The sequence below is a fragment of the Humulus lupulus genome, chromosome 6, assembly GCF_963169125.1.
Source record: "Humulus lupulus chromosome 6, drHumLupu1.1, whole genome shotgun sequence".
Lineage (NCBI taxonomy): Eukaryota > Viridiplantae > Streptophyta > Magnoliopsida > Rosales > Cannabaceae > Humulus > Humulus lupulus.
In genome coordinates, this window is record NC_084798.1 from 155,901,243 (window position 1) to 155,916,986 (window position 15,744).

General features: G+C 31.7%; 1 long non-coding RNA gene across 5 annotated transcripts; it reads right to left on the reverse strand.

The window, feature by feature from the left end:
• Positions 1-3,234: 3,234 nt before the first annotated feature.
• LOC133782626 (uncharacterized) lies at positions 3,235-8,248 on the reverse strand. Of its 5 annotated transcripts, none has more exons than XR_009870615.1 (10): positions 8,232-8,248; positions 7,879-8,012; positions 7,326-7,631; positions 7,060-7,123; positions 5,053-6,447; positions 4,864-4,946; positions 4,543-4,638; positions 4,402-4,466; positions 3,610-3,762; positions 3,235-3,465 (listed from the first exon to the last, which is right to left on the reverse strand). It is a non-coding gene; the product is annotated as an uncharacterized LOC133782626 (long non-coding RNA). The 5 variants fall into 5 exon arrangements; XR_009870618.1 differs by lacking the exon at positions 8,232-8,248 and having other exon boundaries at positions 5,053-5,134; positions 5,648-5,749; positions 6,135-6,447; positions 7,326-8,009; XR_009870619.1 differs by lacking the exon at positions 8,232-8,248 and having other exon boundaries at positions 5,053-5,134; positions 6,135-6,447; positions 7,326-8,009.
• Positions 8,249-15,744: the final 7,496 nt, after the last annotated feature.

Below are 15,744 nucleotides of genomic sequence, written 5' to 3' on the forward strand. Positions count from 1 at the left end.
CAGTTAACGGGAGTACTTAGTCCCATCACAAACATATAACTGGGTGCAGTTTTCTTGCCTTTAGATTCGTTAGCTTCGTTCACTTTGATCCTCGAGCACGATCCCTCTTGAGCCCTAGCGTACACCTAGTCATAACCATTGATTAAAATTATCACCAAACCTCAAGTCCAAAACCTAACCTCGGGACCAATCCCGAGCCCTCGGGAAGCCCCAATTCCACCAAACGGGGTGGTGGAATCGAACCCCAAACCCTCGGGCAAAAACCCATGAAAATAACTCAAAATCCCCTTTCTGGAAACAGGGTAGCACTACAGCGCTCTAAGGAGAGCGCTACAATGCTACAAACAGAGCCCAAAATCGTCCCAGGGTGAATGGCCTAGCGCTAAAACGCACAAAGGCTAGCGCTGTAGCGCTAGTCACAGAACAGCAAATGTTGTTTTTCCCTCCTTCAACTTTCCCTGAGCCAAACATTACCAAAACTTCTCCAAACTTCCACCAAACTTAGAATCAATCTTACTAACATGCCTAACTCATCCCAAGCATCCCAACCATACAAAACTTAAACGCATGCACCCCTAATCCAACATTTCACCATAGCTGAACCTAGAATTCAGAAACTCAGCAAAACAACCACTGAAACCACAAAGTTCAAACTAGAATCCCTTACCTTTGCTGGATAAATTTAGCCTAGGTTTTCCTCCTCACAAGCTTGGCCTTCACCTCCTCCAAGATCAGCTCCAACTTCCCTAGAATTCCCCACCATATTCAGCTTAGAAATCCTAGTTCAACATCAAAACCATAAACCAAAGAAAACCTCAAAGTCTTACCTCAAGTGGATGGTTTGTTCTTGCTAAATCCCTGCCAATTCTTCCAGCCAGATCAAAGACCTTAACCTCAAGCTTCTGCTCTAATTCTCCCTAAGTTTCTTCCCCAAAAGTACTCAAGAGATGGTGAAGAAAACTTGAGCCGAGAGAGAGAAAAGTAGACTTCCAATTCCCTTTCTTTCTTTCCTTCTTTTTCTTTCTTTTTCTTTTCTTTAGAATTTCAGCCCTTTCTACAAATTCCACTAAGTACAAAGCCTGATAATACTTATGCCTTATAATCCAAATGACTCATTTTCCCTCCCTTTTATTTCTAAATCTTTTAGTCCACCTAGGGGCATTTTGGTCATTCCACCCAATTCTCGCTAATTCCTCGAGTGTCTCTAATATTTACTGCTTACTTCCCAACACCTAACCAAACACCAAATATATTCTCCAATATCAAAATAGACCCCAATATATTCTCTAAATTCCCATTTATACCCCCAGGCTCGCCCCGAGCCGGGTATAAATCTCCGTCGTGACTTTTTCGCTAAACCGTTCACTAGGATCGTCTCGAATCACAAATATATCCACATAATAATGTGGTCTCGATAATTTATCACATATATTCCAATTATGCCCTTCCGGCACACTAATCAAGGCCCTTAAGCCTTATTAGTAAATTTGGGTCGTTACAACTTAATTTTGTTTTGTTTGTATTGATTGAATTGTTTGAATTGATATCTGGAGATGGTTAGGTCACTAATATAGGGGAAGTGTTGTCCAATGTTATGTAGACTAGGATGTGGAATATTTGAATTGTGTTTGTATGATTGGTTTGATTATTTTTAGTATAATTATTTTCATTTAACTTTTCGTAGACATAATAAACGAAATGGATAGAGAATGGATGCTATCAAATATGTTATCTATGGAATATAAGGATGGGGTCGAACTCTTCTTAAGATTTTTTTTGTAAAATGCCAAAGACCCAAATTATATTTGTTTCCCTTGTCTAAAGTGCGGAAATATAAAAGAGATGAATGTTCGTAGGATAAAAGAACACTTATTCTTTAACGGGATCGATAAAAGTTATAAGGTTTGGTATAGGCATGGGGAGAGAGTTCTTGTTCCTCCAAATCCACCAATTAGAATTAATGAAGTTAGGAAAAATTGGGAAGATGAGAACTGGGATAATTTAGATGAATTGATTGATGATGCTCATTATGGATCAAGAATAGATCCAGATAAGTTTGAGACACTCCTTAATGACGTTGAGAAACCGATTTACCCCGGTTATACAAAGTTTACAAAATTATCAGCGCTTCTTAGGTTGTACAATATGAAAGCTAAATATGATTGGAGTGATCGGAGTTTCACAGATTTACTTAGTTTTTTGAAGGATTTATTGCCTGAATGTAATGAGATGTCAGTATCATTTTATGAAGCAAAGAAAACATTATGTTCATTAGGCATGCAGTATGAAAAAATTCATGCATGTCTTAATGACTACATATTATATTGGATTTGAAGGCATTTGAGTCTACTGATGATCTTAGGATAGAATTTGAAGAAAGGTTTCGTCAGCAAGAACAACTATTACGTGAACAAGGACAACTCTTGAGACAATTCATGGAAGCTGGCAGGGGCCAACATAGTGGTGGTGGATCTTGTAATGTAGTAGGATCCGGTGGTAGAATACCACCTTTGGCACCACCACCACCATACTACGTACCAGATCCACCACAATTTTAGAGTCCAATAGAACTGTATGTACCAGAGCCTCCTACACATGAGGTATAATATTTTAAACCAATTATAACATTTTATTACAATATCATATATATATACTTATATAACTTGTTTATTATGGTATAACACCGTAAATAAAAATTCTCCATTGGATCTCTTTCCAATATTGTTGGATTAGGTTACATCTTGGACATAGGGTGTGGAGAAATACATGCAGCACCATTCACTACAAGAAAAAATGCTTTTAATAACACCAAAAATGTGTTATCAAAACATACAATAACACTTTCTGATGTGTTAAGACCGACTATATTATCGTAGGTCAGGGTACTTTACATAACACTTTATTAGTGTTATATAGATGTGTTATTGTACTGTCAATGATAACACAATTTCTGTGTTATTTTAATATATAGATGAGTGTTTAATTATGTTATTTATAGTCGATTATATAACACTTTTTTTGTGTTATACTACACTTTAGTATAACAATTTTTGTGTGTTATACTACACTTTAGTATAACACATTTTGTATTATACTAGACTTTAGTATAACACATTTTTTGTGTTATACTACACTTTAGTATAACACATGTGTTATATTAGCTTAAAGAAACATAATCTTTTTTTACTTACACAAAACTAGGAAAACAAATATGAAAATTGAAGCCAAATAAGGTAGCATAAATAGATTTTTATTAATTACTCAAATGTAATTACAATATTTAGTCTACTAGTCTAGGCTTAAGAAATCATATTACAACATAATTTATGCCAAATTCAGATTCATTTATCACTAAATACAAAACAAGACATGTATACAAAAATTAGTGAAATACATTCTTCCATTCTAAAGGCCTCAACTACAAATGTTGTCAAGAATTGCTCCAAAGAAATCATCTCAATATACCTGCACATTGTAAAAAAAAAGTCTTTTTATTATTAAGAACATAAGACTTAAGCTAGTTTCCACGTGTAAGCATATAAAGTTTAAATTAAATTTGTAATAACTCCAAAACTTGACGAAACAGCAGGGTATAGCAAGATGTACTACCATGCAAAACAACGACTGAAACCAAATCCAACTGAGCTCTCATCAAGAACCCAATTACAGCAAGAACCCAATTACAGCTGCCTTCCCATTTATAATCTCATTCTTCCCTGTGAAACCAAATCCTCCTGAGCTCTCATCAACCACCATCCTTACCTATCAAGCACACCATAATTGATGATTATAGTAGCCTATATATATATAGACTATGTATAAATCTTATCAAATATGTAACAGTTAAAACTTCCAGCATTTTTTGTAATTATTTAGCATGATAGCTTATGTATTTGATATTATATCTATAGTCTAGAAGCCATTTCACAAAATATCATCAAAACAGACCAGTTTACAAGATAATGTTACAAAAATATGTTTATTCCCAAAAGATGTTGATGCTTATATGTACATTAACTTAACATGAAGTAACACTTACCAGCTTAAATGATTCTAACAGAGGGCCAGAATCAGAATTCAAAAGAGCAAAGGTACAAAAACTAATCCAAGAACTTAACCATCTTCAAGTTCAGATACAAAAACACTAGACATACAAGTGAGCACTTTAAATCACCCATCCTATTTGCTTATAATGTCTATATTGCTAGTACTAATGTAAGTAACCTCAAGTGACTCAGAAAACAAAGAAGATTGTCTAGGTTCTACAACAGGTTTCTTATGCCTGCAGATTCTTTCCCATAATGTTGTTGAATTGGCATGACTCTTCAACATTGGAACAATAATTGTTTAGACTAAAATAAACAGAGTTGAACCCTTCACTAATTGATTTATATTGCTTACCATTTTCTTCCAACACCCAATGCATTGGTTAAAGCACCACCAGCTAAGTGTCCTAGATGCCTTACCTGAAATAATGGAAAAAGAGATACCTAAACTTCACAACTTCAAAAAGCATGACTGAAAAAGAAAATGTATACTGACCTTGGGCTCAGATCTTTACTTTGTTGGATCCATACTTTGTACTTCTAGAGATTTGAGCCATAAATACATGTTTGCAACTTGATCTTTAATCATTTCCTAAGGTAGAAAATAATAATAAAAGAAATAGTATTAAGGAACAGAATGAAACATCTCTGAATAATAAAAAAAGATAAGTAAAAACTGCAAGCAATATTCATTTAGTTACTATATTAGGATTAATATGTACTCTCAGAAAATTATGTTTGTCTATAAGATGGATGCATGTATTTATGTGTTTATTCAACTAAGCCTTAATCAACGAAACTTAAATGAGTACTCTACCTGGACAAACCCATATAGGCAGAAAGAGCATAAACAGCTCCAGACAACAGCACAACCATGTGCTCATTTAAAATGGAAGACTCCTGCATGTAAACAAACCAGTTAATATAACAATGAAGTTAATATAAAGCAGTCAATCTTAAGGTTTGTCACAACAAAATCTATCAGGATAAAAATCCAAATGTGTACCCCTTTTTAAAAGGAAGAACTAGATGAAATTGCATCCTCTGAATCTGGCAGCAGTAACACAAAAGAGAGTTCTTGCAAACTCCTTTAGATGCAAAAATATAGAAACATATGAGCTCACAAAAGAAAGGTGGAGATGGAGAGAATTTGAAAAGAAACAAACTATTTAATACTTCAGAGTCCACAACAAACCATCATAACCTCAGAGTAGTCACTATCACAAGATTTCATTCTATAGTTGCTAAAATCATAAATGATGTTAAAGTGGTTACAAGATACTCTACAAAGATTACTTACAAGAGTCTCTATCAATTATGTTTTCATACTAAAAAATATGATTTAAATTGTTTCTTTTGTGTTTTATTCGATACTTTTCAAAATTAAATTGATATTTCTGACATTTCATCAATGTTTCCACAATATTTCTGCTATATTTTGACAGATAAAGTTTTACACTCAGAAAAATAAATCAAACATTAAAATTAATTAAGTGAACATTAAAATAAATCAAATATCTAATGGAAAAAGACAATCAAATCTCAGCTCAAAGTTTCCATAGCTCTTGCTGCAAAAATAAAAGTTTCAATAGCTCTCTTACTTTCTCATCAGGCAATGCAATAACAAATTCGGTCCTTGAGATTGACAATATTTTTGCAAGCTCCCATTTACCATTTGGGCATTGAAACCAAGATTGAAGCTTCTGAAACAATAAACTTAAGAAGTAGGTAACAAAAATTAATAAAAACTACATACTATGTTCACAAACTAAGCTCCAGGAATCATTAGTTACTTTATGAAACCAGTTTATAAAATTAAGGCTGAATTGCAACAAGTCTGTAACAAGACTAGAGTAAATTTGCTAAAAGTGAGACAACATTCATAAAACACCAACCTACTAAACACGTGGCTAAGAGCGGTTACATGTTATTAATAAATATACAATTGGAGGGAAAGAAGTCTATGGCAGAAAGACTCTGAGATTCACTAAACAGTGAAGCTAAATGCTTAGGCAACAACAAGTTGATATCATGTACTAAATTCTAAAATAAAATTGTCAAAATAAACTGTTAAAGTTATAATTTCACCACTAGAAGTCGGCTTAGGCACACCATGGCCATTATAATGAAATAGGACCCTCTCAGACTTGGCATATCGGCGACATGTATTACAAAGTTTCTTCACTTCATGTATTACATGTTCTTGCATATGGCTTTCAAATGAAAATTCAAAAGCTATCATCATCACAGATCTCACGCAACCATTGTTTGCAGAATAATCACTTCAAGCTTTGGTTCCATTTGGTCCAATTTCAAGAGCAGAAGCCAGGTCAATGTTGTTGTCAGCCCATTCTGACCTATGCTCTCGCAGGAACCTAAGAAGGATAGCAGGAGGGACATTCTGGGAAATAGCACAGAACAGTAGAACATGAATATTACAAGAAATGTCAAAAGGAATAAAATGGTAACCAAAAATGACATTTTCACCATGCAACTGGCTTAAAAGTGAGGCTTGTATATTCTTAGACATAGTTATTACAACTTGGCTGTCTTTTTCCTATAGCTTTAAGTTGTGCACAGCATGTATAATACTGAATATCCATTACATAGGAGGTGGGGGTGGGGGTGGGGGTAACCGTGAGAGATTATACCCACAATACCTCCAAGACTTCCTCTATAAGAGGAGAGTTGTGGTACCATATTAGCTAAGGCCTAGGACCACCTGAATATCCATTATAAACACTATAGTCTATGTAAATAATCATGTATAATAATTAATATATTGCATCGAAGTTCAATCCATAGCACAAATCATCTTATCATGTCTAAATAGTCTATTTATTATCAACTCATTTAAAGTTTTGATATATCCAAAGTCTTGAAAAAAATAAAACAAATAAAAAAAAACTGCTGAATCTGATCTCATCCATTACAGTCCCTATGGGACGCATATCAGAGATGTTTTCCTCAATTATAGCAAATAATCAAAAAATAATTTGTGAAGAAGCCTGACCTGTAACAGCATAGAGGCTTTAGCATAAATATTTCTGCTATATTTCAGTTTGTACCTTTAAAACCTACAAAGTGAACATTAAAATAAATCAAACATCTAATGGAAAAAGACAATCAAATCTCAACTCAAAGTTTCCATTGCTCTTGCTGCAAAAATAAAAGTTTAAATACCACCAAGAAAAATCTTCCCAAATTATTAAAATCAAATAGTAGCACATAGCACATACCAACATGGAATAGTTAAGGTCATGACATATGCACACTCACATTAATTTGTTCAGTGGCTCTGTCGATATCCCAGTAATCTTATAAGTCCTTGTATTCTGCAAATGACTGCATGCTACTTTAACCCCTTTCAAATTTTTCTTTAGTTGCAGCAGTAAAAATAGATATAACTTTCTTTTAATAATGTTAATAATAGATAAGAAAATCACCGATATCCAACTTAGTAATATGCAAGAACCTGGAGTCGGACTTGATCATGCAATGGCCTTAGATCGTCTCTGACATTAAAGCTTTTGAAAACGAAATCAGATACCCTTATAGTTTCATAAAAAGCCCTTGCTGAAACATCTACAATAATTGGATAAGGTAGTTCAGAAAAAGAAACGTCAGTCCACTTGGTAAAAACCATCTAGATAACAAAAATTGTTGTAGGGCATCACATAACATCTTCCATATTAGATTTTAGCATCTTACTAGATTATGTGTGAACCGACATTAAATTGCACAAACGACGACCTTACGCCATCAGGTGGTGCACCATATGGTGCCTTGTAACAATATAAGCATAAAAGAGTAAACTAGCTAAAGGCAATACCAATGTTAAGAGAAAGCCCCAACTGAATTGGCCTCAAACTTTGATAGTACCCTTTCCGATAGATTATGCCATCTGCAAGCTCACCAGGACGCCCCAGTGTGAGGTGAAAAAATGACCTCCCAACAACAGTATACCTACAGTTAAAGATATACATACACTCAAGCCATCGACTAAAAAAAACTCAGCACTTTTAACAACATACAGAGTACATTATTATGAAGTTACATAACATATACAAACCAAAATAAACTACCAGGCATTGAATTTTCAGATGAAAAAAAATAGTAAAGCATTAAGAAAATTTTATAAAGAATAGCATTTTGTTCTAAAGCCTGAAGGCAATATTGAATTACTTATCCGATGGATCTCCTCTGAGAGCAACATCCAGTGCTTGAATTGTCTCTTGAGGAGCATCAAGTTGCCTGCTCTGTAAAAACTGTCGCAGATGATGTAAGTCTGGCTTCGAAGCAAACTTGATGGTCACCTTAAATTCACGTTCCCTACGGCTAATTAAGGGAAAAAAATATCAAATCATAACAGAGTACATAAAAATGAAAATAGTATTACTCAAAATGTCAAACTTAATGTAGTATATAATACCTCCTGGTACTATAGCTTCCAGTTTCTCTATCATTGCCAGACAACTTTATAATAAATTCTTTGGAGGAAATTGGCAACTCCCTAGCAGTGTAGATAGACTTCCCGCCATCATATGCAACTCTCAGATTAGCCAAATGAGAGGCACAGTAGAGAGTCTCCAGCTGTTTGATAATGTCACGGTTTACCTTCTTTGATGTTACTTCAGGACTTATCGATACCTGTAAATATAATTAGCTTTAGGGATCTGAAAACGACAAGTTGCCTTCTTTGATGTTACTTCAGGACTTATCATTTTACTCATATATCTCACTGAAGCATTCCATCAAACATTTATTATGCATAGGTTTAGCAAAGCTTATTTTTATATAACAAGACCAATTTAAGTAGTCAAACTAAACAAAATTTACAGATAAATTGACACAAACATCAAATAACACAAATACACTCGATACATACAAGTTTAACATACAAACATTCATTTATATTCCAAAACACACCATATTTAAACATAGAAACAAAGATCACTATTATCATGGTTGCAATAATAAAAATTAACAAAGAGAACATTAATGATGAATCATTGATCAGTCATGAAAAAACAGAAAGAGAAATTGAAAGAAAAATGGTACTTAAAGTGAGGATTAGGGTTATAGTTGTAGAAATAGATGAGTAAAGATGAATAAATAAAGATGAAGAAGTACATACCCATGCCGATGAGAGCTTGAAATTGAGATAGTGATTGCCAGAAATTTAGGAGCAATGGGAGAAATGTGAGAGAGAGATGGAGATGTCGAGAAATGGGAGAGAGAGACCAAACGTAAGATTCTCAGATCTACCAACGCCATTGTTGATTGTGTACAGAGCTTTCTCTTACTCTTTCTCTTTTCTCTTCTTAATTGAGACTAAGTATGAATAAAGTTGAGCTTTTGTCTCATATTTTCTCAGCAACCAAACAAATAGAGAAAGAAAGAGATAATTTACTTGAGAACATCGTACGGTCACGAGCGAAGCTGAGACAGGGGTCTTTCAAAAGGCTCATATTCTTGTATAGACTGTCAGCCTCATCTTCGACAAGGGTTTCGCTGAAGTAACCCTTGGTGGTCAATCGGTCGACGAGGGCCGTCCATTCGGACCAGGGGTGACGAGAGTCTTCGGCGCTGTCTAAGGCGGTGACAATATCAACGGCAGCGGAGGAACAGTAGCAAGGATTGGGATTTGGATTCTGAAGGAATAAAGGGTTTCGTCGAGTTGATAATGGAAGGGTGTAACAGGGATGGAGCTTTGTGTGAAAAAATATTTAGTGTGAAAAAATATAAGTGGCGGGCTCCCAAATAAGTTATCGTCCTTTTTTTCCCACATATATATATAAATATACCATAACTCTTTTTAAATAGTATTATAATGATGTGTTATGGTAATGGGTGTTTGGTGTAGTGATTGGGAGACAATTGTCGCAGTGTAATTAATGAAGCTATTCAGGAGATAGCTCTAGTCCCTTGCCCAATGGTTCATGCAAATGTTCACACAGTTTCTCAGGCTATTGGAACAGTGTTAGCATGGCCTAAGAATTGGATTGTATTTGATGATTCAGAACCACAAGTAATGTGATGCTTATATTACCTTTACTGATTTTCTTCTTATTTCTTGCCTATATTTTCTTTAATTCTTATTCTTATTGTGCAGGCTGACTTAAGAAATAAAAGCAGGTCAAGGAAACAAAAAACACCATCTATGCAACAACCACGAAAGTAAAAAAAACATCCAGTAGATCATTTGATACGAGAAGCAGAGCAACAAATTCAATTGGATTGTTATTTGAATGAGACATATATTCCTATATCTCATTGGCAAGCAAACGAATGTGTGCATACTCGCGTTCCATTTGATGTCTTCGGTCATGATATGTTAAACAATTATATATGTAAGAAGGACATAATACAATTTCATAGAGGCAAAAAAATTGGACAAGCAATTGTTGTGTCCTACATTAGGTATTTGAGTCATACAATTTTCTTTTATCTAACTTTTTATTTTATTTTACCAACATATGAAATTAATAGTATTTTCTTAATTGTTTGTTAGGTTGTTATATAACATCATTGTCGAACAAAATTACCAAGGTCAGATTTTATTTGTTAATCCTAATGCAATCACTACAGCCGGTTGTCAACTCAAAGATCGTGTGAACTGTCTCTTCCAGTGAATGACTCCAGTATCATCAACAGATGATCAACTTCTGGTTGCCTCTTAGAACCATGGGTAGGTTAATTTATTTTAATTTTTTTGGTAAAAACATTGGCATTGTCATATATTACTTATGTTATTTTGTTTATCTTATTATTCAGGGATCATTAGATGTTGCTAGTATTGATCCCTCACTTGTATTATGTTTGCTTTTTGGATCCTGTCAATGCATCTATTGAAAATCGTGTAGAAATTGAAACAACACTTGTCCATGCTTTCCACAAATTCTTCAACTTTAGAGGCCAAATTGATCAAGTCCCATATACTCTCAATATTTTTCAACCTTTAGTACGTGTCTATAACTTTTACTTCTCTAATTCAATATTTAAAATTTTACTAAGTTATTAATTTGCTTTATTTAAATGTTTTGTGTGTCCAAAACAACTAACGAATATGGAATGTGGATATTATGTAACGAAAATGTGGAAATATTTGGTTGAAGATCCGCACCCAAAAATATACTTGAGAAAATTAAAGAAAAAATATATATATGTATATTTACAAAAGTTTATAGTTATTTAACCATATGAATCAAATTATATTAATTAATTTATGTATTTTACTATTATTTTTTGTAGAAAGCAAGTGACACTCCATATACACGAGCGCAAATTGATGAAGTGCGAAAATATTGGGCACTAAAAATGTTATCGACCATTCAAAGTCATCACCCAAAATAATATTAAGTAGTTTTTTCCTTAGCTTAACAAATATTATTACAATATTAAGTAGCCTTTGCCTTCGATTAACACATTACTATATACATTCAAGTTATATCACTTTACAATATTTGTTAATTTTGTTTATTCTAACAAATATGTTTTATTAATGGATATTATCATTATTAAAAAAATGAATATTATTAATTTATAAAAACAATTATAATGTCATTAAATATATTATAATTTTATTATTTAATTAAAAATATATTAAATATTAATTATAAATCTAAAATAAAGTTAAAGAAAAAAGTCTACATATAACTTCTTCCACTGGGAGACCTCATATATGTGTCCTGCCTTACATTTAATAACCCACAAGGACTTGTAATGTCACCCGAGACGAGACTTTATATATCTCTCCACTTTGAAGATATATGATTTCTTTCTTCCAAAGACTATTATTTTATGATGTCTCACTAGGAGTGACATCATATGTGCAAAATATGATTTTCATAGGGAGACTTTGTAAACTTATGATGTCTTTGGTAGAAACACATTATACAACCACTTATAATGACACTTGGAACAATGACTCGCGCAATAGTGACATTATAAATCTTTAATGTCACCCTAAGAGAGTCATAAATATGTTTTTAGTAGTGAAAATAAAGTTAGAATTATAGTTGAATTATGTAAAATCATGATAGAACTATTGTATAACTATGGTATATAATTGTGTATATGACATAATGGTGGTAGAATTGTGTATAATATGGTCGAATTATTGTAAGACTATAATTGTATAGAATATCAACGAATTATGGTCGAACTATGATAAAATTATTAAGAAATATGTTAATTATTTTAACATAAATATATTCTTAATATGAACTTCAAATTTTATTATCATAATGCAATATATTTTCGATAGATTTGAATATCTAAAATTTAAATATTATTTAAATTTTTTTAATTATACATATTATTTTATATCATGCTTACCCTTAAATATGTATATAATTTAACAAAATTAAATATTAATAATTATCACAATAGGTTTTAATTGTACCAACTCATTAAGGGCATAATTATTTTATATCATTCTTACCTATAATTTAACAAAATTAAATATTAATAATTATCATAATATGTTTTAATTGTAAATAAGGGTAGGGATGCTCAGGATCCAAACCAATCCAATTACAATTTGATTGGATTGGATTTGAAAAGCTGGATGTTAATTAGACTGAATTAGTTGGCAGATGGGACTATGAAAATCCAATTAGAAACCTATCCAATCTAATTACAATTAATATATATATATATACACATTTAATTGGATTGTTGTTGTTTTTGGATGTTATGTTAGCACTTTGTAAATGTTGTTGTGTTCATGTTAGGTTACTATCTAAGTGCTTTAGTTATTGGTTTTGAGACATTAGTTTTAAATTTGAATGGTTGTGTTATAAACTTAATATTTCAACGAGTTAATGTGGTAATGTAAGGTCTTAATATAGTATTATTACTAAATAGATTTTAGTTCTTTTGTATATTTTTTTATATTAAAATTTAGGTTAAAAAAAAGATAAAATAGCTATTTAATTCAATTACAAATCCAATTACAATTGGATTGGATTTGATTGAATTTTGAAGCCGAATTGGATTAGATGATAATACTATGGGTATAATTGAATTGGATTGGTTAGGAGTAAAAATGTTGGATCGGATCGGATGAGCACCCCTAAATATGAGTATAATTGTATATTAACTTTCCCTATAATACAATTGCAATCCAATCCAAGATTTAAATGTTATCCAGTATAAGTGTCTTGTAAATTTGTTATTAAAGAAATGCTTATAAAATATAAAACCAAAATTTAGGAATAATATAAAGTGAAGAAAAAATACTTTTTTTATAGCATGAAACTACAACATCAAACTAGTTTTTAATGCATGTGGACTATTTTTGCTGAAAAAAATAAAAAGAAAGAGAAAAAAAAACCTAACTAAGTAAGTAAGCATATACCCAACATTTGGTCATAATTTAAAGAAATCAGGCAATAGTATGTTACCACAATGAAAAATGAACATCAGAACAGAAACAAAAGTGTGGAAACTTTGAATAGCATTGCTTCCTCAGATTCCCATTTATGTTTTGATTAACATTCACTACAATAAAAGAGAGTATTAGAGGCGGAGGCTTCCGCCAGTAATAATAGGGCATTCCGCCGGTAATGCATATTAGGGGCAGGAGTCCGCTGGTAATACTCGGTCGGTGATTAGGGGTATTATCGGCGGACTGACACCCCGTCGGTATTCTATTAATACCGGCGGATTAATAGGGGCGGGACTCCGTCGGTGTAAAAAAATAGTCAACCTGGTTTGACTCATTTAATACCAGCGGGTCTCGCCCCTATTAATCCGTAGGTAATAAATTAATAATATTAAAATATAATAATTCATTTGATTTTATTTAATAATAAATATACATATAATACTTATTTAAAGATAATAAAATTTAACATAAATTAAAATTAATTATTAATAACACAATTAATATTCATCAAACAAAATTACATATAAACTAATCATAAAATTAACATAATAAAAATATCAATTGTCTTAATTTAATTACATATAAACTAATCATAAAATAAACATAATAAAATATCAATTATCTTAATTTAATTAAAAAACGTAAACTAATTATTATTGTTTGGATCAGGCCAACCAGACGAGAAATATTCATTATCATTCAAGTCAATATCTTGATCACCAATGTTAGGGCGCGACAATGGTGGTGAAGCAAAGTGTGGTGCTGGTAGTGAAGGGTAATAAGCTTGTGGAGGCTGCTGTGAAGATGATCCAAATAATTAAAACCTTTATTAAATAAAATTATCAATTACTATATTCAAATAATTTAATGCTATTTAATATTAGATAATGTTATTTAATAAAAAAAAATTAAATTAAATTATTTAATTAGATAATGTTATATCAAACTTTTATTATTTATTTAATTCTTTATTCATAATTTTGTAATTTGTAATAATAATAATAATAATTTTATAAATGAATTATTATTTAATTTTTAGACTAATTTATATTTTTAAATAATTGGATCAATTTTATTAATTTTTTCATTCATTATTTTATAATTAATATTTAAAACTTATCATTTCTGTGCCGATATCCTTATAATTGATGGTTGTAGTCAACAACCATCAATCATAAGCATACCAGGATAGAAAAAATAAATTAACTTCTAATTAAATACTAATTAATTTTTTAATAATTTGTAATTAATTATAATAATACTAATTAACTAAATTAAATAATATTCATTACAATTCTCATTATGTTGACATAACATATAACAAAAAAAAATTAAAACTACTTTACTTAATAAAATTTCACAAAAAATTTGACAGCATAACAGCTTAATACGATCATTTAAAAAAATTTAAAATCCTGCACTCATAAAATCCCAGAACATTTATTATAAGATATATAGTTTTTTATTTAAATTTTGACAACATAACAACTTAAATTTTTCATATCCCAAAATTTAAAATCTCCAAACAACAAACCTAGAATAACTAGAACAACAAAATATTTATTAAAATAATATTACAACACAAATCAACATAACCATAATATGATTAATACAAAAAAAACAATAAAAACATACATTAATAATCTGATTTTTTTCTTTCAAAAGTTTGATGCTTTGCTAAAAAAAATAAAGCAACATACTAATAAGTTTTTTAATTATATTTTTTTAAAAAAAAATCAAATCTCATTCTTTTAACAATAAATTAAATACAATATAATACAACACAAACATCTATATTTTTTAATAAGACCAAAACAATTTTTTTAATAAATATTATGAAACCAATATCATTAAAAAAAATACATACACTCGTGGTGGTCCGAAAATCCGGTGCGGGGTCCGAAACTCCGGCGTGGTGTGGGGGGTTCTGAAAATAAATACGAACAATTATAATTAAAAAAAAAAACTACTTACAAACAATTAAAATTAAAATTTTAATACATACAAAATTAATACTCTCCCGTGTGGGGGCAGTGGTGGTGCATGGACAGAGGGGCGATGATGGTGCTCGAATAGAAGGGTGGTGCTCGGACAGGGAGGTCTCAGATAAAGGGGCGGTGGTAGTGCTCGGATAGGGAGGTCTCGGACAGAGGGGCGGTGGTGGTGCTCGGACAGAGGGACATATTGAGAGAAGAGTGCGTCTGAGAGAGGGAGAGAAGAGAAATGAGAGAGACAGATGAAACAATGTGCAGAATTTTCAATATGTAAGATTATTAGAGGCGGGACCCGCCGCTATTAATATAT